Below are 21,605 nucleotides of genomic sequence, written 5' to 3' on the forward strand. Positions count from 1 at the left end.
GAGAAAAATTCCTCCTCCAATTAATTATCTGATGTCTTTGGATGCTAAGCTGGTGTGAATTGGTCTTTCTCCTCTTTCTCCCACATCTGTCCTCCACTATGTCTTTCCGTCTGTATTCTGTTCACTGTTTCTCCCAATCTTAGACTCTTCTTACTTTTTTTTTTTCTTTTGCTAAAGATAATCTTGTTTAGTCTTTTAACCTCTCCTAGGTGATGCCCCTCTTGAAGTTGGGGTTTATATTGTTCATACAATATTTCCATCCCCAGCTCCATATTCTACTGTAAATCCATAGAAGTTGATAGATTAATCTCCCAGCCCTCACTTAATCCTGTATTGAGTCACCCTGCCCTCATTAAAGTAACATCAAATTCCACTAGTTGTGGAATCCATATTACTTCTACTTCTGATCTTAGTGCAGTGGCTCCAATCATGTGTCATAAAGCCTTAAGGGCCTTTAGATTCTGGAGAAAAGAAAATGAAAACAAATGTACTTTTTTTTTTTTTTAAAGATTTTATTTATTTATTTGACAGAGAGAGTGAGATCACAAGTAGGCAGAGAGGCAGGCAGAGAAAAAAGAGGGGGAAGCAGGCTCCCTGCTGAGCAGCCTGATGCAGGGCTCGATCCCAGGACCCTAAGATCATGACCTGAGCCGAAGGCAGGGGCTTTAACCCACTGAGCCACCCAGGCACCCTGAAAACCAGAGTTCTAATGAGAAATTGCAATCATGTCTAGGTGATGATTAGGATCTCCAAAAACATACGCTGACATGGAGTTTGGGTACAAGGTGTTTTTTAAGGATCAACACCTGTGAAAGTTAGGAGGAAGCAGAGTTGGGCAGAGAGATAGGCCAAACTGTCATGAGCCTTCAAAAAGCCTGAGCCAACCTAGGCCAGGGAGGCAGAGAGGGTCGTCTAGAGCAGATATTGTTTGTCAGAGATGTTCCTATGCAGTTTGGACCAAAATAGCTGACTCCTTATACTCTTCCTTTCCCCAACACACGTGCGAGCACACACACACACACACACACACGCACACAGGTGTGCATACACCTTCAGTCACCAAGTGTAGGCTCTGACCTTAGGTGGGAGGATTTTTGCAGCTAAGATCCACCCTGAAGGAGCTGACAACTGGAGGGTGATGGCTGATCACATTCCCCACAGCTGAACAACCAGTTTCACTTGAAAGGAAGTCTGTGCAGCACTTCTCATCCACCACTTCAGTTGTCAGAATTGTATTTGTATGGATGGATTAAAAAGTGCATATGTGCTAAGTTATCTTGAGCTGTTTAGTTCTCCAAGGCATGTCATTGTCGAGACTACTATGAAAGTAAACTGTAAAACATCTCTGCAGTTATTTCTTTCAAAGTTCATGCTTCCTCATCTGTCCATAGTTCAGCCACGCCTTCCTTAGAGTGTGCTGTACACAACTGCTAAAACTCAAACTCTGCTTTTATCAGTTGTCCACAGCAACTCGTTGACCTGTTGTAACCACAGTTGAAAAAGCTGACATTATTGTGGGTAATGAAATTACTAGCCAAGTAACTTCTATGTTCAGTGCCATTGTCCTCATATACCAGATACTAACAAAGGCGTAAGGGTCATATGCCAGCCTGAAATAGGAAAAATGAGCATCTTCTGTTAGCTGTATTTACAAGAAATCAATGGGAACTGTAAAAATAAATCAGAGACTTTTCGATCACTGACACATTTTAAGAGAAAGTGTTATAAACCATCACAATATTGTTTCTTGTTCTTCCTCATTCTCTTTCCTCTGCTTCTGCGTCTTCTCTCCATGCTATCGTGTCTTCCTCTTGTTTAGACAGCTCTGATTTTTACAGTCATAGCCCCTTTTGGGGACTAAAAGAGGGCAAGAAGAATTGGCTAGAACTGAATATATGACCTGCAAAGAAGTTCACCATTCTGAAACAGTTTCATCTGTAACAATCTAAAGCTATTCCCAGTGGCCTATGAGGATTGTATGGTTTCGTGGGAAGGGATGATCAAACCTTCAGTGTAATGGGAGGGTCCTTGCCTCCTGGAGCTTCACATAGGTACAGACATAGTTCATTATGATTGAATAGAAATGTAACCATTAGTGATTAAAACCTAATTTAAATGGTTTGCCAGGTGGGTGCCTGGAGGGCCACAGTCAGCTAAGAGACCCACTCTTGATTTTGGCTCAGGTCATGATCTCAGGACTATGTGATCCAGCCCTGTGTGGGGCTCTGCACTCAGCAGGGAGGCTGCTTGAGGATTCTCTCTCTTCCTCTGCCCCTCCCGCCTCCCTCTCTCAAATAATAAATAAATCTTAAAAACAAAACAAAACAAAAACTAGTTTGCCAAGAAGGAAAAGTCTTCAAGAGTTTCATTTATTCTTCTTTCAAACATGGGTTAATTATCACACCATTGGGCTTCCAAGAATCACAATGAGGGGGTTCAAATGTCATCTATTAATTAGTGTTTGTTTTGGTATGCAGCTGTCAAAATTTGACAACAGATGAGAACAGTACATTTGACTTCTTCAGATATAAATGCTTGGTGAGGGAAGGCATCTATGGCAATGTTTGTTATTTTAGATTAGAATTTTAGGGAAGAGTTTTGATTCAGCCTGGATTCAATAACTGTTATCACCACCATGACTTGTTACTTACAGATGTAATCCATGTATTTGCAACTCTGCTATAAATGTTATAATTTCTGGGGTATGTTTGTGTGTGTGTGTTTGCACATGCATGTACTTTAAGTCATGGAGAAGAAAGGTATCACATTTTGCTTGACATAGCAACAACCAAGTGTCACTCAGAATAAATACTATAATATAGGGCAAATTTTCTCCCCAGGCATTTATGTGTAGTTAAGCTTATAGAATGAGTTTTAAAATGTTAATATTTACTGAGCATTTATTGTACCTAAGTCTTAGCTCTGAAATTTCTGTAAGTGCATATGCATTATTTAATTAAATCCTTACCACATCCTATTAATAGGTACTATTGTTATCTCCAATTTACACATGAGGAAATTGATACTTAGGAAGTATAAGCAATTTGCCTAGGGTCACTCAGCTAGTAAGTGGCAGAGTCAGGACTGAAATCAGCTATTTGCGGCTCCAGGACCAGTGGTCGAACAGCTAGTAAATGGCAGACTTGTGATTTAAACCCAGGTCTTTCACCTCTAAAGCTTATGCTTTTAAGCAGCTTTTATAGCCTTGGTGTTTAGAAAGCAAGCTAGGAAATGCTGTAGCTAAAGAGACTATGTAGAAGCTGAACCCAAAAGCAAATACATATATATACCTACAAAATGAAACAAAATAAACAAAACACAAATTAGTTAAATGTCCTTTGCTTAATTCATGATTGCCTAACAGGCAAGGAAATGTCTTATCCCATAAGACATAATATCCCTTATCCCATAGGTTTCCTCTCCTTTTTCCCCCTTAGCTCAATAGGATCTATGCTCCAGTTCTTAGACCTTTCCAGAACACTCACTTGTGTTTTGTTTCCACAATAGCTGGGACCCCAGCAGTGTTCTCCCTTCTTCTTCCCACTCTCAGCACTGATCTATCGCATGCTCCTGAGTCAAGTGACGGGAGGAGGAAAGGGGGCAGGCCTTCCTCTCCCCACCTTTTCCAAGGGCGACTGATTTCTTTCTTTCCTCAAGAGGAAAGACGATAAAAACAAAACAAATCCAAAGACCACTTATGAAAATCCCCAGGAAATTCTTTTTCCAGTGTTCTCATTCACTAATTTGGCTAACATTCCTTATGGTAACAGACCCAGTGAGTCTTCTGTAATTGCTGTGACCCACACAGGCAAAAGGCTAGGAGGAAATCTCTTCTGCAACAGCCAATGGCAAGAATGAAAGAGGCAGGGGATTTTACAGAATGTCAACGCCTTTCTTGTTAAACCTATCCTAGTCTGGCTGTTCGAAAATTGTATAGGTTGTCATTTTAAAGCAATCTGATAATCAATAGCTTATTGTAATTCCTAAGAGCCCATATTTTGTTCTGTGTGTGTGTGTGTATGTGTGTGTGTGTACCTGTGTGTTGTGTGTGTATGTAGTAAGTTAAGGAGTGAGAGAGTGTGGGACAGCTATCGATGAGAACAAAATAGTTGTTGTTACTGTTGCTTGTCTTCAAGATGACCCCTTCCCTCCACAAGAACAATATGCTATGATATTTGGCTGCCCAAAGATTACCACTACCCTGCAGTGGCAACAGACTGATGTGTATTTCCATTGCTCCAGAGAGTTACCCTCTAATCCTTCATTTGCCACCCCAGCACAATTGCTCAGAAGCAAGAGGAGGGATAGTTAGAGTGCATGCAATCGATTCCAATCTATCAATCTCTTAAACTACAGTCTAGGACATCAGGAGGTAAGGAATGAAAGAAAGGGAGAAAGAAAGAAAGGAAGGAAGGAAGGAAGGAAGGAAGGAAAACTAAAAGAGAGAGAGAAAGAAAGAGAGGAAGGAAGGAAGGAGAGAGAGAGAAAAGAAAGAAAGAAAGAAAGAAAGAAAGAAAGAAAGAAAGAAGAAAGAAAAGAAAAGAAAGGGAAAGAGAAAGAAAGAGGGAGGGAGGGAAGGAGGAAGGGAGAAAAAAAGGAAGAGAAAGAAGAAAATCCCTACAACTTCGAATCAAGAAATGCTTGTACATTCCAGATTAAGGAAAATCATCATACAATTTGACTTGATTCTTTGACTTTTAGTAAAGTGACCCACTTTTCAGCAGAAAAAGGCTAATGCCTGTTTGTGAACACACAGTAATGAAGAAATACTGGAGGTGATGGTATGCATCTTTAAACTGTATTTATGGAAGAGCAGTCTCTACCTACAGTATCTTTGGATTTTAGCATTAAATCTTCTAAGTGGGCATTATGGAAATGGGGTTTTGTCTAATTAATTGTAATTGGGTTAGGGGAATTTAACCTTAGTTCATATGTGCTCAAATATATAATTAAAAATAAGCAAGAGATTAAGTAGAAAAAAAATTCAGTAACTCAAGTAACTTCAATGTAAACTAATAAACATCTATTATATGGGGGAATAATCCTATTCCTTTAGGAGATCATAGATTACAGAGACACATATCCCATCCTCAAGCTGTTTATAATCTAGGAGAGGAGAATAAAAGGTTACACATATAACTGTGATAAATACAAGGGCCTCTAAAGTAGCTAGTAGAATTGACTCATCTATAATTCCGTACGTTAGGGCTCTAAGTTTAAATTTCCAAACCCCTACCCCACATCCATAGCTGCTGGAATTGAAAGACTCTAGAAATTGAAAGGCCATTATGCCTTTGAATTATAGGAACAGGGAGGATATAGGAAGAACACTTCAGGCAAAGAGATCATACCGGAGTCAAAGAGATTAATAAAATCTTCCATATGAGCATTTAAAGGGTGCACCTGGTATTTAGGTTTGTAACTTCTTCAATCACTGAATTTTGTTAAATAAATATAACCTAAAAGGAGCAATAAAAAATAAGGGTAAAAGTTGAAAAAAAAAAAAAAAAGGAAAGGACAAGTTATTGCTATAGAAGTAGTACTGTAAAAATTCTTAGGCATTTGTCCCTCATACTTCTCAGGACCTTGTCTTCACAGAATTTGAATTTAACTTTCTGAATGTTGAAATTCCATATGTGTATATACTTTTTGCAGCCTGTGTGATTTAGCAAAAAACAGGCAAATCTCTTGCTTTCATACTTACATTAGAAATGCCAGATGCATAACCACAATTTAGATTTGATTTTTTTTTCAACTCAAACAATAGTGTTCCTTTAAGCAAAATTGGCTTGACTATGAGAATGAATGCAAAAACTTAATGTTTTGAAATCTTGCAGAATAATTTGTTGGCAGCTCAAGATCTTGTTTTGCCAAGTTTTACTCCAAAATAATTTTCTTACTCAGGGTTGATACAGGGAATGGCAATTCTCACTTGAATATATGGCAGTTACACAACTGAGCCAACTAACAGACTGGGAGAAGGAGGATGTCTTAGACTCAAGGAAGAGGCTTAGTTATTTCAGAGATGGGCACTTGGAAGCCCAAAGAGGTAGGTGACCAGTCTGAACTTACATTATCAATTAGTGGCAAAGGAAGGACTAGTAATATGTTTAAGCTGATAAAATTTCAAAAATATTGCCCTAAAAGAGAAAATTAGAACTATGGAAGAATGGTGGCCGAGGCATCCCATATCCATCCACTCAGGGCTCTGAGTCCAATTCAGTTACTTCTTGCAGGTCAATAGACAGGGGTGAGCCAAAGCCTCTTTGTATACTTCCTCCCCTATGGGTCAGCATTCTAGGGCTCAGTACAAAAACCCAAAGCAAGGATAAGAAAACAGCCCTTCCTGGAAAGAAATTCCATTTCAGCTCTCTAGACTTCAGAGTCTCCCTGACCCTAAGGCTCTGAAGAGAAGATGAACAATTGGGTTTTACTCATCTCTACCTCTGAGATTTGGAAACAATAAGAACACAGAAGCTCTGCTTTTGAGCACTGAGATAAGAGGAATGCATAGTCAGCTGTACATACAATAAGTCACCGGACAGGATGGCTGTACCTGCCTGTACTTTCAGGAGCACTCTTACATAAGATGGCCAAATAGGCAAATACAGAAATGACATTTTGTTAAGAAGGCACATAAGTCAAAGAGCAGAATAAACTGCTAAAGAAATAGAGTTGTTTCTTTTAAAAATTAGATCTAAAAGAAGAATATGTAAAGAGATTTGAATACATCACTCATTATAATTTCTAACACTAAAACCACATGACATTTTAATTTGAAAATTGAGTAGATGAAGTGAAAGAGAAAATCAGCACTATAGATGTTTGAATTGGTGCCTTGGAAGATCAAGTGGAAGAAAATGTTAAGTCATAGAGGGGGAAAAAGAAAAAGAAAAGTTCTACAGAAATATGAGGGGAAACAGGTACATTTTGGAAAATAGATTTATGAGAAAAAATGGAGGAGACCAATGGAAGAGATAATGATTAAATACATGATTGAAGAAGATTTCTCTTAGTTGAAGACCTGGGCCAGCAGATTTAAACAGCTCATCAAGTTCCAGATCAGACTGCTGAGATAGTACATACATCAAGATGTGTCCTTATCAAATTACTGGACTCCAGTGATGAAGAAAAATAAATATTCAATGCATCCAGACAGATATAAGTAATACACACAGAAAAAGAAATCAGTTGGACATTAATTTGTGCAATTCCAAAGCTATAAGATTGTGGAATAGTATCTATAGGTGCTTTAGAAAAGGACTGCATATTATTCCTTAACAGCCTGTAAGACTTATTTGCAGAGATTATGTCACCCATATACTCCATCTGAGGAAACACTTAAGGACTCAAACCAAAGAATAATAAATCTGAAGCTCATGATAGTTGGAATGGAAGAAGAGGTAAAATTGATGAGAAAAGAATTTGGTAATAGATTTATAATTAAATATCACTGAATAATTTAGGCTCTCTGGGAATTTGTACATTGAGGGATAAAAGAGTTTTTAAAATTGAAAAAGGGATATTGCTAGAAAAATTGTAACAATCGTGTAAAACTAAAAGTATTAAATTATTTGAGAAGGAGTTTGGGTGGGAAAAAGAAGAGTAAAACAAAAACATTCCAGAAGTTTCATATGGTGTGCAGATGGAGTTTTGGGAAGCTAGTGAGCAAGTGAAAATATTCCCAAGTTCTCTCCTTATTGGGAGGAGAAAGAGAAGCAGAGGATTAAAGAGGCTTAATTAGGGAAACAGTTAAGATCTTGTTTTCATATAATATTAAATAAATGTGGGTATAATTATGGGTATGAGGAAAAGGAAGGTGATCATTTATGAAAAATAAAAGTATACTTGAAATCCTTGGGTAATAAGGAGGAAGAAACAATTAAGTTAATATAATTTAATTATTCAAATAAATAAGACAAAGAAAACAAATAAATAATGAAATACAGAGTATTGAATAAAAAATCAAGTATATCCCTATGCAAACATAAAAGACTGACTTCTTCCAATAAAGATCAGAGAATATTAGGCTGGAGAAAAATCAAATTCAAGCTGTTTGTTATTTACCAGAAACACAGTTAAAGTTAACTGGTTAAGTATGGAAATAAAGGTATAGACATACAACTAGGCAAATATAAATAAAAACAAAGCAGGAAGGGCAATATCAGATGAAGACTAGCTGTAAAATCAAAATCCCTGTATAACAAAAATAGGTATTATATAACTAGAAGATATGATTTATGAAGAAGGAAAAACAATCATAACCCTGTTGATACCAAACAACACAAAAGTTAAAGAAATAAAGCGAAAACTAATAGTGATTCAAAAGACCTCAGTAAAATATAAATGATGGCATATTTCCTCATATTTTTTTAGAATCAGGGAGATCAAGTAGACAAAATATTAATAAGGGTACAGAGAAATGTAATAATATATTTGATCAACTTCATTTAATTGGTGTGTTGAATTTCATATTTAGGGAATAGAGAAATTTATAAAAATCAATTACATATTTGGATACAAATAAGACTTTACTATTTTTTTTCTTTTCAAATTTTTATTTAAATTCTAGTTAGTAAACATATAGGGTAATATTGGTTTCAGGAATTGAATTTAGGGATTCATCACTCATATTTAACTCCCTGTGCTCAATGCAAGTGCCATCCTTAATAACCATCACCCATTTAGCCTATCTCCCACCCACCTTCCCTCTACCTCTATCATTTAGAGCCTCTTACAGTTTGTTTCCTTCTCTCTTTTTTTCCCCTTCTCATATGTTAATCTATTTATTTCTTAGGGTATTTATCATTCTCTGACTGACATTTCACTTAGCCTAATACACTCTAGCTCCATCCACGTGATTGCAAATGGCAAGATTTCATTCCTTTTGGTGACTAATATTCCATTAGATAGATAGATAGATAGATATCACCTCTTCTTTATTCTTTCATCAGTCAAATGGATATTTGGGATCCTTCCATAGTTTGGCTATTATTGGTAACACTGTTATTAACATTGGGGTACATTTATACCTTCAAATTTGTATTTTTGTATCCTCTGGGTAAATACCTAGTAGTGCAATTGCTGGATTGTAGGGTAATTCTACTTTTAACTTTTTGAGGAACCTCCATATTGTTTTCCAGTGGCTGCACTAGTTTGCATTCCCACCAACAGTGCAAGAAGGTTCCCCTTTCTCTGCATCTTCACCATAATTTATTGTTTCTCATATTGTTAAAAAAAAATAAGGAACATTTTACAAGTTTGCCTGTCATCTTTGTGCAGGGGTCATGCTAATGTTCTCTGTTCATTCCAGTTTTCGTGGAATGTGCTACGAAAGTGAGCATTCAATAAAATTTTTTGATCATAAAATGCCACACCCTGAAAATCATCCAATAAAATAAGAAAAAATGTAATGGTAAAGCCATATCCTCTTTGAAACAATTAATGTCTTTCCTATTAACCTTTAACTTAAAGGGGAAGCAGAACTAATATTATGTTCTATCTGGAAAGAATGAAAAAGAAAACACTTTATACTAAATACTTATGGAAAACAGCAAACTTCAACACTAAAACTTATGGGAAACAGCAAAAGCAATATTCATGGTAAAAGCTATAACCTTAAATGACTTCATATTTAAAAAGAAAGAATGAAATTAAGGAAAGTTAACGTTAATCTTTTTTTTTCTCATTTATTTATTTTCAGCATAACAGTATTCATTATTTTTTCACCACACCCAGTGCTCCATGCAATCCACGCCCTCTATAATACCCACCACCTGGTACCCTGACCTCCCACCACCCCGCCACTTCAAACCCCTCAGATTGTTTTTCAGAGTCCATAGTCTCTCATGATTCACCTCCCCTTCTAATTTACCCCAACCCCCTTCTCTCTAACTCCCCATGTCCTCCATGCTTTTTGTTATGTTCCACAAATAAGTGAAACCATATGATAATTGACTCTCTCTGCTTGACTTATTTCACTCAGCAGTCCCGTCCATGTTGTTACAAAAGTTGGGTATTCATCCTTTCTGTTGGAGGCATAATACTCCATAGTGTATATGGACCACATCTTCCTTATCCATTCATCCGTTGAAGGGCATCTTGGTTTTCTCCACAGTTTGGCGACCGTGGCCATTGCTGCTATAAACATTGGGGTACAGATGGCCCTTCTTTTCACTACATCTGTATCTCTGGGGTAAATACCCAGGAGTGCAATGGCAGGGTCATAGGGAAGTTCTATTTTTAATTTCTTGAGGAATCTCCACACTGTTCTCCAAAGAGGCTGCACCAACTTGCATTCCCACCAACAGTGTAAGAGGGTCCCCTTTCTCCACATCCCCTCCAACACATGTTGTTTGCTGTCTTGCTAATTTTGGCCATTCTAATATTCATCTTAAAAAATGTAAAATGACAAAAGCTACCAAAAGAGTAGGAAAAGAGAATTAATTTATGTAATCTGAGTGTAATGGACTAGAAAACAAAATAAAATGAGAATAGTAGAAGAGATAAATACAAAAGCTAGTTCTCTGACAAGCTGAAAGGAGGTAAACATCTTCTAATCCAAATTCAAGGTAAAGGGAAAGAAAAAGAATAGGTGAAAAGCTACAAGATTAGGAGACGTAACCACATCTAGAAAAAAGAATACTTTTGAAATGTATAAAAGAACACTACATGAAACTATGACAACAAATTTTAAAATATAAAGAAAATGGGCAATATAAAGAAACCAGATAAATAAAGAAGAAGCAGAAAACTTGACCATATAAATACAGAAGAGGTTGAAGGAGTCTAAATATTTTCTATCAAAAATAACACCTGATAATAACATGGCCAATTCAGAGGCCCTCTCATTTTCCTTCCTGTTCCTTGTTCCTTTCTTTCTTTGTAACTTACACCAATATTTATCGCTTTGTATATATCAGTTACTGTTTTAGGCTGTAGGATGCAATATTAAATGAAATAAGGTCCCTATTCTTGAAGAGCTTACCTTCTACTTTACCTCTCATAGGTAAAGATGGTGGGCTGCTCAATTAATTTTATGAGCTCATAAATTGTAAAACCTGCTACAAAGAGTAAAAAATAACCAATTCATAAACTGATCTCACTAATGAATAGATATAAATATATAAACATACGTCTATGTAGGTATTATAAATATATAATCTATAAATAGATATAAAAATAATAAATGAGATATGGTCAAATGGACTGTACATAGATGTGTGGAAAGATATAGTGAATAAAAACATTTGTTCTGGGATTTTAATCATGGCGCCAAATCAGGAAATCTATCAATATAATTCACTGTATCAACAAATTAAACAAAAACAAACAGTATAAACATAAAAATGGTATCTGAAGAAAAGTATCTTATAGAATTCAACAATTCCTAAACTAAAAACCTAATGAAACAGGAATAGGAGGAAAAGTATTAGCTATATAAAGACTTAAGATATTGGTTCTAGGGACACCTGGGTGGCTCAGTGGGTTAAAGCCTCTGCCTTTGGCTCAGGTCATGATCCCAGGGTCCTGTGATTGAGCCCCACACTGGACTCTCTGCTCAGCGGGGAACCTGTCTTCCCCTCTCTCTCTGCCTGCCTCTCTGCCTACTTGTGATCTCTGTCTGTCAAATAAATAAATAAAATCTTAAAAAAAAAAGATATTGGTTCTATTATTATTTTTGAACTGGCTTCTCAGAACACAGAGCCTTTTCCTTATGTTTGAAAGAGTTCTATAGAGTTAAATTTTTAATCCTAGTTTTTATACACTATCAGGAAAAATTATGTCCACACATATCACAAAGCAAATACAGAATTTAGACACAGTCAACACCTACACAACTCTGTGAAATGAAAGGCCAAAAGCCCAAGAAGTTTCCTGCAGAATTTCCAGCCGCATGAGCCTTGCACAGGATAAGTGCTTAATAAGTATTTGTTCAAGGTGAGTAAGTCATTTAACCTCCAGGAGCCCTGGTTTTCTTATAGAATAGGAAAGCATGCTCTGCCTATCTCATCAAGTTGCTAAAACATTCTAATCAATAATATATGTGAAATTGTTTTGTGAACTAAAATGCCAAACAACTGTAAGTTCTTTCTGTTAATATAGAAGAGAATTTGCTTAAATGTCAAATGAGTAATGAAGACAAATGCTAAGGGTTTGCAGAGAAGTCTGAATGAGAAGGTCATTCTAGGCATGAATCCTCACGATTTCTTGAAGAGCGTCATATTGAGCTATGTTTATTTACCCTTACCTCCTGCAGCCATCACTATCTAATTTTACACTGATTTTTGTGATTGTTTTTGATTAATCTTAGGCTTATCTGGAATTCTACTCATTCATTTGATAGACATTTAGCAAACACTTTCTATACACTAGACATTGTGTTAGGCAAAATAATGGGTCTAGTCTCTTCCCTGAAAGAGCTTATAATATGCAGTGGAGATTACTCAAACTTCAAATATTTATATACTAACATCATTATTTTACTGTATCAGTCATCTTTATTTTGTTAATTTGATGTTTTTCTTTAAATGGATTGTTTTAAATTTGCATTTTATGTTCACTTTGACTTAGGCAAAAATATTCCTGAAATCACTGATTTTATATGTTACTTTTACTTTTTTTTTTCAAATGCTCATTACAGATTGCACACACAAAAAAATCTTTAGATTTATCTGTGTACCAGCAAAATGATCTCCCAAACCACAAGTAGTACATGTATCCTCATTTTTGGAAAGAGAAGGAATACAGACTAATAAGTTGTAAATTAAAATGCATACACTGTGTATTAAGTTTAGTTTAATGTTGAGGGAAAGCTTGTGCCAGAACCAAATTTTTGTGGATAAGAGGGAGGGATGCATTTTCTTTCCTGCATCCCCTCATTTGGAAATTCACTGCTGTTAAAAAATGAAGAAGAAGTGAGCCCCCACCACAATACCAGAAGCAAGGAGCTGAATTTGTTGCTTGCTAGGGAAGGCAGGTCTGTGGTTGCAGGACATAGGACATCAAAAAAAACTACTGATCAAATAGAGTGTGTTGGGAATGTGGTGTTCAGAACTGGTGAGTGATCTTTCAGAAGATCCTGGTTAGATGTTTGTTGGCCTTTAGCCCAGAAGCAGGATCTCTGGAGTACATGTAACTATTGCCTGTCAGAAGCAGCAGCTATCACTGACTGGTTGACTTTCAGTAGCAGGGTTCTGGTGAAGAAGCATAAATGCTCATTTGGCAGGGGTTCATATCAGTGCTAGGTGTGATTAAAAAAAAAATCTGTATTTTCCTAGGATAAAAAAGGTCTATTCTTGCAAACAACAAGAGGAGATAAATTGCAAAATGATTCCAAAGTGAACAAAGAATTGATCTAACCAAATAGCTTTGAAACTGTACCTACTGAAGAATTATTTTATTTGTTTATTTATTTATTTATTTATTTATAAAATAATAAATTCTGTTAGAACACAGATATCAATTTATTCAAACTACAAAGAGCTTAGAAATTACTTGATGGATGGTAAATAAATATATTTTGCTACCTGTTCTAGAACCCACCACATAGTGTTCCCATTTGAGATTAACTTCTGTCAAAGTGTGCTCTTGTGATTTTACATGATGTCTTATTACTTATGGGCCATCTTAATTTTAACCACCACAGGAGGTGACTGCCTGTTTTGGAGGTGCTCCTCAGAATTCCAGACTGAATTTTACATATGCCACATAGTCTTTATTTTAACTTTTGTTATCCAAGATATCCACTCTAAATTTAGAGAAATGCTGGCTCTTCTTTTATTTTCATGACATAGTAACTAACAGACAAATATATGCATGTATAGTGCACATGTGGACTCAGGAATCTTTGAGTATACAGATGGCTTATTTACTCATGCAAAACATATTTTTACCAATATTTCAACTATAGAAATTATGCTGTTTGGCCTCCCTCCCTTCTCCCACCCCATCTTTGAACTCTATAGATTAGATTCAGGAAACAGATACATGATTTTTCTAAAAAAATATATACAATATGATTTCATATATATGTGTGTGTGTGTGTGTGTGTGTGTGTGTGTGGGCACACACATATACATACCTACACAAATGCGCTTTCACTAACTCTTGTGGTTGTGTGTACTTCTACTAACTGCCCTAAATATTGAGCTTTTCTTTTCTTTTAAATATATTTGAAATTTGGGTTGTAAAGAGGTTTCAGAATTTAGTGCTATGAAACAAGATTCACAAATAATTATAGACATAAAAACAAAATGTAATGTAAGCCTCTCGTATTCTATAAGATGTAGCAAGATATTATACTGCAAAATTATCATTTATGCCACATGAGTACAAGGTTCATTATTCTAATGAATCCTAACAGATCAAGTTTTTAAAATATTAGAAAACATGAATAAACATTTCTGCCAAAGAAGATATATAGATGCTAACAGATACATGAAAAAATACCCAACATCACTCATTATCAGGAAAATACAAATCAAAACTACAATGAGATATCACCTCACACCAGTCAGAATGGCTAAAATCAGAAACACAAGAAACAACAGGTGTTGGTGAGGATGTGGAAGAAAAGGAACCCTCTTGCACTCTTGGTGGAAATGCAAACAGGTGCAGCCCTGTGGAAAACAATATGGAGTTTCCTCAAAAAGTTAAAAATAGAACTACCCTACAATCCAGCAGATTGCACTACTAGGTATTTACCTAAAGGATACAAAAATACAGATTTGAAGGGGTACATGTACCCCAATGTTTATAGCAGCATTATTAATAATAGCCAAATTATGGAAAAAGCGTAAATGTCTGACTGATGAATGGATAAAGAAGAGGTCGTATGTATGTATGTATATGTAATATACAGGAATAGTGGAATATTCCATTCTACACACACACACACACAATGGAATATTACTCAGCCATCAAAAGGAATGAAATCTTGCCATTTGCAATCACGTGGATAGAGCTAGAGTATAATGTTAAGTGAAGTAAGTCAGTCAGAGAAAGACAGGTACTATATGATTTCACTCATATGTGGAATTTAAGAAACAAAGCAAATAAACAGAGGAAATAAAAGAGAGAGAGAGCAAGAGAGAGACTTTTAACTACAGAGAACAAACTGATGGTTACCAGAGGGCAGGAGGGTGGGAGGATGAGTGAAATAGGTAAAGCGGATTAAAGAGTAAATTTGTCATTATAACACAAAGAATTGTATAGAATTGTTGAATCACTGGGTCACCTGGGTGGCTCAGCAGGTTGAGCATCCAATTCTTGGTTTCAGCTCAGGTCATGATCTCAGGGTTCTGGGACCCAGCCCCATGTCAGACTCCACACTTGGCAGGGAGTTGGTTGAGATTCTCTTCCTCTTCTGTCTCCCTCTGCCCCTCTCCCTGCTTGTGCTCTCTCTCTCAAATAAATAAATAACAGCTTAAAAAAAAGAATTTTTGAATCACTATATTGTACACCTGAAACTATTATAATAATATATTAACTATACTGGAATTAAATAAAAACTCAATAAAAAAATAAAATATTAAGATACATTGGGATTGCTTAGTTGTAAATCCAAAAACATCTTGGAGTATGACACTGCTATTATTTTCCATATACACTTTTTTTTTTCATTTTTGGAAAAAATATGTCATGTAGTTAATCAATATTCTCTAGGTCTATATATATAAAATGATATATAAGTCACCATAGCTGCTAGTGAATCTGGCTTTTTCTATTATATTATTAATAAAAAGATATTAATGATGAAAACAATAACAATAACTTACTTTCTTATGTATTCTTTCATTCGTGTTTATGAATTATAAACTGAAACTTGCTGAGTTCCTACTAGGCGTCAATACTCTGCAAGATGCTCTAGGAGATACAAACATGAATAGTTTGCAATCTAGTAAGAGGTTCATATTATTAATCATAGAATTATGTGAATTTATAATGTGAACATGAGCTATGAACGTAGATAAAGTGGTCCTGACACAACCACTTATAACCAGGGTAGGTTGTGGAAAGTTACCTAATTTTTGCATCTATAAAATGAGGGCAGGAGCAGTAATAATCTCATAGAGACTTTGTGGAGAGTCACTGAAATCATGTGGGCATTATGCCTAGTAGAGTTTCCAGAACATTGTAAATGAATACTTAATTTTAAAAGGTATCTTTAAATATTTTAAAACTTGAGTGTATGTATTTGTATGTAGTTATATATAAAATTATATATTACATATATACATAATTATATATAATTATGTTTATATACATGTATATAAGTATCTATCATTATAATAATATAATATATACAATTCAAATTCAATAATATATATATTTCAAAGAGGAGGAATGGTTATTTCTTATTATACAGAGATTTTTTTAATTTAAATTTATTTATTATTTTTAATAAGCATATAACGTATTTTTATCCCCTGAATCACCAGGTTTACACATTTCACAGCCCTCATCATAGCACATACCCTCCCCAATGTCCATATCCCCACCACCCCAGAGAGATTTTTTTTTTAAGGAAATGACTTATACAGGGTCACATAGCAAGTCATTGGCAAGTCAGTATCAGAAGTATTCTCAAGAGAACCCATGTCAAAAGATGGCCAGCATCAGTCACCCTGAGTTTTTCTTTAACTCAAAATAATGGCTTTCAACTGCTGAAATCCTAAGGGTAAGGATGACTCATGACCATTCTGATGAAGCAAAGGACATGTTTCATAGTTTTAATCCACGTGTGTACTTCCAAATCACCAAAGGATGGGATCTGGCTTGTAAATTTCTGACCCTGAATTAGACCCTGAATTAGAATCAAACATCATGTACATGGAAGGGCTTGCTTTTGCTTTTCTACTTCCAGTCTTAGGTCTGATCTCAGTCTTCACTTCCAGCACTGAACAAAAGAAAATAACCCTCACTCTAAAATGCTTTCCTGAATGGGTCTGTGAATTATGATATTTGAGCTCCTCATTATCTTATCTTCCACTTTATATATCACAGATTACAGCTGGCAATTCTGCACGGGGGTATGATTACACATAAAAACAATAATTTAAGGAATGAGAGTGGAAAAGAAATTTATCTCATTGAGTATCACCAATGAAGCTCTTCTGCTACTTTGTTTAGGTGGTCACTTTGGAGAAGGTGTACAGCTGACCTTCTGAAGTACTGTGGAGAAAGAAACTAATAATGAAGAAGAATATATAACAATAAGGGTTTCCATGGCTTACTTTCCCACCAGTCTACATGCCCTTCAAGGATGTGTTCCATCTTTATGACCTACCTTGCATTGTGCCTGGCACAAAGAAAGATGGCTGAGTACAGAAGAAAGGATATTATATTTGGAGTCATCCATATAGCAGTTCAAATCTGGTCCTGGTTCCTTGCAAACTGTATTATGTTAAATCAATTTTGTCAATCATTTGAGCCCCAATTTCTTAATTTCTGAAATAGGAATAATGCTATCCTCTTCAGAGAGCTGTTCTGTGGATTAGAAGTGGCAAAAGCTGGGTGCCTGGGTGGCTCAGTTGGTTAAAGCCTCTGCCTTCTGCTCAGGTCATGATCGCAGGGTCCTGGGATAGAGTCCCATATCAAGCTCTCTGCTCAGTGGGGAGCCTGTTTCCCCTCCTCCCTCTCTGCCTGCCTCTCTGCTTGCTTGTGATCTCTGTCAAATAAATAAATAAAATCTTAAAAAAAAAAAAGTGGCAAAAGCAAAATGCATATCACATAGTAGAAATCTAATAAATAATTTTTATTACTATAGCAGGTGCCTAATCAATGTTTGTTGAATAAGAGAGGTCATAAATTATTATGATAATGCTAATTACAAGGCTCAGAACTCCATACCTATTAAAAAGCATGCATCATCTTTTCTTTTCATTTCAGAATTAATTTTTCCCCATGCAGAATTATAGAATACTGAGAGGGGATGGTTTTTGTTTATTTGTGGTACAAAGAAAATCCTTATTTATAAAAATCCTAACATCTTCTCACCATGTATTATGCATGGTGTATATATATATATATATATATATATATATATATATATATATATATACACACACACACGTACAATATATAGTTTGGCCAAAGCGCCAAAGCTATGCATACTATATATAGGCACATATATAATATAGCATATAGTATAACCAAATGCTCACTGGATAGGAAGAAACATATAAAAATACTTCCTCACTGTCTCTTTGCAAGAGCACTGTTTTAATAGCCATGTGCAGAGGACGGACAGCAGGAAGCTTGCCAAACAGCCACCATATGGTCAGCTGGGGGAGGAAAAAACCTCCAGGTAGGAGGGCAGAACTGTTCCAAGGACATAACGAAGCAGAGTTTCCAAGCTCATGGCATAAAATGACCTGTGATACTTGGGCCAGTGAAGTGATAAGGGCCAAGCCTTTACTACAGCAGTCAATAGACCATAGGGGAAGATTCATGCATTCATTTTTTTGTTACTGTTGCTATTTTTAAGCAAAGTGGTTGATGCAGTTATTATTTTTAAACAAGATCTTTGTCTGCAATGGATAGGGGAAAGGGTTTGTAAAGCTAATGAATATTAGAGGCCACACTAGCTAGAGTTTAAAGGGGGACCATTTTATCATCTGTCACACATAATTTGGGAGCACCTAGGTGGGTCAGTTGATTAAGCATCTGCCTTCAGCTCAGTTCATGATCCCAGAGTGTGGGGATCAGACCCTGTGTCTGGCTCCCTGCTCAGTGTGGAGTCTGTCTTTCCCTGTCCCCTTGCTCCTCCCACCTATATTCATTCTCCCTCTCTCTCAAATAAATAAATAAAATCTTAAAAAAATAAAAACAAAGATAGATTGCTAGTTCTGGCTCTCACAACTGCAAATCCAAGGGGCAGATGCCTCATGCAGGTGTTGTAGAACAAGTATCTGCTTGAAATCATACCTACCCAGTTTGGTTCAAATCTATTTCCTAAATGGTTAGCCTTGGAGAGATATATCCTATTTTGTTTTAAACATGCATATGTATAACTGAGTTGTGGTGAAGATTAAATGCAGTATCAGCTACTTAGTAAATGAAAGCTATTGTTCTTTTTATTCAAAATGGTACACTCTCTCTCTCTCTACATACACACACACACACACACCACATAGTACTGACAATTAGAGGCTATTATCTGGGTTAGCTCGACTCCTTTCCTTGGGTTGACTTCCTCTTGGAAGACTATCAGTTCTATCCTATAAATAAACCACATAGGGTTAACCAGCACTCTATCAGTCTTTTCCATATTTCTTCCCTCATTCCCATCTAATATCAAGATATAAAATTAAACACACGCCACAGATTGAGGGGAGATAACATCCTTGTTATTGACCCACATCTGCAAACAACATTTTTTTTTCTGTAATTTTCACCAAAACAACTCCCATCCAAAAAAATCAGAAAGTGAACTTACCAATGGCATGAGGATTTACACCAAGAACTGCAAATATTGCATACCCATATTTCTAGTCTTTTTGCCATGTTAGCTTTCAGCCTTCTTTCATGTTTCTCAGTGATTGCTCTCTTACAGTTCTGGTGCTCTTCAATCTGCTTTCTACCCATCTCCCATCACATTCTGTCCCTTGAGTTTCTAAGATTTGGTAATTCTAACCTATATCATCACTCTCAATTGTAACAATAAAAACTAGCTCCTGGAGGCGCTGTCTCCATGCTACCCTACTTACTCGGTTAACTAATTTATACCTTGCTAATGATTCTTTACATTAAATGCCCTTATATAACTAGTGTGGATTCTGTCTCCTACTTGGGCCCTGTCGAGACAAGCACTAACCTTTATTGAATACCTACTATGTGCTAACCATTGTGCCAATCTTTTGATTATTTCAGGTTTCTTAGATAACTAAGAGATTATGTGCTTCAGGTATGTTTAGCAGCAAAGAATTAGCCTTTTCCTTATTTTCATGCACAGAAGTTCCTCAAGACTTAATCATTACCTCCATCCAACCATTTCCAAAAAGAACTATGCATGTAGAACACTCTTATTCAATTGTATAGAGAATAATGTTACCAGCAACAGCATCCTGGACCAGTGCTCTCCAGTAGAACTTTTTGCAATGTTGGATATGTTCTATATCTGTATTGTCCAATATGGTAGCCACTGGTCACATACATGACTATTGAATGCTTAAACTGTAACTGGTATGCCTAGTTAGTAATCACACTCATGACTAAGAACTGGATTTTTAATTTTAAGTCATTTTAACTTAAATACCAATTTGTGGCCAATGATAAGATATTGGACATCAGAGTTAGATTTTTCAGGGCGGGAACACACTTGAGTATGGTGGAAGAAGCTCCTCTTGGCTTTCTGGATGTACAATTTCACAGCCAACATAAATGGCAATTTGGATTGTTAAATTGTGTGCCTAGGTGACTTGTCAATGAGCTTTTATGTATGAAAAGACTGTCAAAAACAGATCATTCATGTTGGGGCTCACCTCCACAGGTGCCAGAGAGCATCTTGCCTTGGGGAAGAAAGAAAATCTATACTCCATGATTAGCATGTGATTATATTTTACAGACAGGCATCAATGCCTGGTGATTTTGATGCACTTGGCTTTTCTCTTGTGAGATTTATTTAAGGAAACCTAAGCATGGCTTACAGCCTTAGGGAAAGATAACATATAAAAATAGGAAAGCATAAAAGGAAGTAAAAGAAAATCTATTTTATTTGTTAAAAAAAAAAAAGCTTGCTCCCCTTTCAGTACCTCCAAATCCTACACCTGCACTTCTTCTCTTAACAAACCCCTTCTCTAACTCAACTCTGACAGAATGTCTTTCATTATTCATCTACCAGAAAGCCCTCTCCAAAATCACCCAACCCCCAACTTTTATTAGAAGAAACCAAAAAGGAAGTCAAGAGAAAAGCAATTTTGACTGGGACGTGGAGGGGTTGAAGAGAAAGAGAATTAAAATGAGTGTCATTTTATTTGTAAGGCTTTATTTAAAAAAAAATCAAGTAAATATAAATAGAAATTTAACATCTAAGTGATGGGTAATGTTTGGTCTTACTCTTCTTACTTTCCATGATTTATTTTTTAAAAAGTTTTAAAATGAAAGGAAAATTAATGATGAAAAAAGACAGTAATTCCAGACAGTATACTGCTCCACATTGTTATGTCGGTACTTTCAACTATTATTCTGGAACAGATGGATCTTTAGAGTATCCATGTTGTTAAGTGAATGTTGTCCACTAACTGTTTATGTTTAGCTTTTTTACAAGTTAATTTGGCATTTATTTGGAAATGTCCCTGAACAGGACTTATTTCCATTAAGTAGCCTCAGGATGCCAGGAGGCACTTATACCATAGTGCAAAACTGCCCTCAGTTTAACCCTCAGCAGTACATGTGTATATTTCCTTATGTAAGTTTGCATAGCACTTTGTAGGCTGTTAAAGTAAGACATTTTACTAAAGTGCTCACCATTTAAATCAAGGATAGTGAATAGCTTAAAAGTTAACTACTAAGAGCAAAAGAACCAGAACTCTGTAACAAAGCTCTATTCAAACCCAGTATTTAACGTCCTTTGTTTTCTTAGGTTGGTTTCGGCTTCAAAC

General features: G+C 36.0%; 1 non-coding gene across 1 annotated transcript; it reads right to left on the bottom strand.

Annotated features, from left to right (window-relative positions):
• Positions 1–9,237: 9,237 nt before the first annotated feature.
• Positions 9,238–9,344, bottom strand: LOC116571224. The gene has a single exon (XR_004277790.1). It is a non-coding gene; the product is annotated as a U6 spliceosomal RNA (small nuclear RNA).
• Between the last annotated feature and the right edge of the window lie 12,261 nt (positions 9,345–21,605).

This window comes from Mustela erminea, chromosome 12 (genome assembly GCF_009829155.1).
Source record: "Mustela erminea isolate mMusErm1 chromosome 12, mMusErm1.Pri, whole genome shotgun sequence".
Classification (NCBI taxonomy): Eukaryota; Metazoa; Chordata; class Mammalia; order Carnivora; family Mustelidae; genus Mustela; species Mustela erminea.